Consider the following 1,196-nt stretch of genomic DNA (forward strand, 5'->3'; position numbering starts at 1 on the left):
GAAACTTGAGAGTATTATATAAATGATAGTGGGAAAGTCTGTGTTATTTTTCTTTTTTTCTTTTTTAAGTCACGGACACTTGCTGGTATGTTGAGAGAGGTTGAGAGAAAAAATGAAGAACTTAGTGTTTTGCTGAAGTCACAACAGATTGAATCAGAGAGAGCCCAGAGTGATATTGAGCATCTCTTTCAACATAATAGAAAGTTAGAGTCTGTGGCTGAAGAACATGAAATATTGACAAAATCCTACATGGAACTTCTTCAGAGGTAAAGAAACTAAAAGTTTCTGTGTAAGGTTAAAATCAGGAATGAACACACAGTGTTTCTTTTCTGTGACCCTGAAATCCTTTTGTAAAAATTTCATATATTCCGTTAATACAAGGTAAGTAGTTAGCAAGAAACTTAAGTCATAGTGAAATGATGTATTTTTTCCTCAAACTCAGTATCAAAGTTTGAAACAAAATAAAGGTTTCTTCATTTCTTCTAGTTGACTTCTTTTATTTATTCATACAGTTACCAGTCATTTTGGATGTAAGCTCCACCAAGACAGGTTTCTTTGTGCATTTTGATCGCTCACAAATCCCGAGGGCCTGTAAGAGTGCTTGGTACATAGTTAGGCACTCTATTAATAACTGTTGAATGAACTTAATTGTTGTCACAGTTAGTATTAGTTTGAATTGGTCATTCCTGCAGATCAAAAGTAGTTGAATATTGACAATTTCATATTATATATCCTAATAGCATGGAATTTAGGTAGTAGTGTATAACTCATCTCTGAATGTCATTGAATGTAGTTTACCTATATGTGTGACCATATCTGTAGAATAAGTTTTTCTAGGTGCATTGCTGGGTAAAATGGTATGTGCATTTAAAATTTTTATAGATATTTCCAAACTGCCCTCTAAGAAGTTTATACAGATTGAGTATCCCTTATCCTTTGAGCATCATGTTGGCACTCAAAAAGTTCGAGATTGTGGAGTACTTCAGATTTTGGATTTTTGGATTAGGAATGCTCAGCCTATACCAATTTATTTGCCTACTAACAAAGTTTCGTTGGTTTTTCCTCCTTTATCAAGCTCTTTTACCTTTTAGGACAGTTTTAAAACTTCTGAATTACAAGGAAGACCAGGGACAATTATGTATTTTCTACCAAAAATTAAAGTAAAAACACTTTGGGGAACTTGTTTATTGTTTTAA

General features: G+C 33.0%; 1 protein-coding gene across 1 annotated transcript in view; it reads left to right on the forward strand.

Annotated features, from left to right (window-relative positions):
- The window catches only part of KIAA1524 (KIAA1524 ortholog), a 58,127-nt gene that overhangs the window by 37,666 nt on the left and 19,265 nt on the right, over positions 1-1,196 (forward strand). The gene's annotated exons all lie outside the window — the stretch shown is intronic.

Source organism: Propithecus coquereli, unplaced genomic scaffold, assembly GCF_000956105.1.
Source record: "Propithecus coquereli isolate 6110/MARCELLA unplaced genomic scaffold, Pcoq_1.0 Scaffold105, whole genome shotgun sequence".
NCBI lineage: Eukaryota > Metazoa > Chordata > Mammalia > Primates > Indriidae > Propithecus > Propithecus coquereli.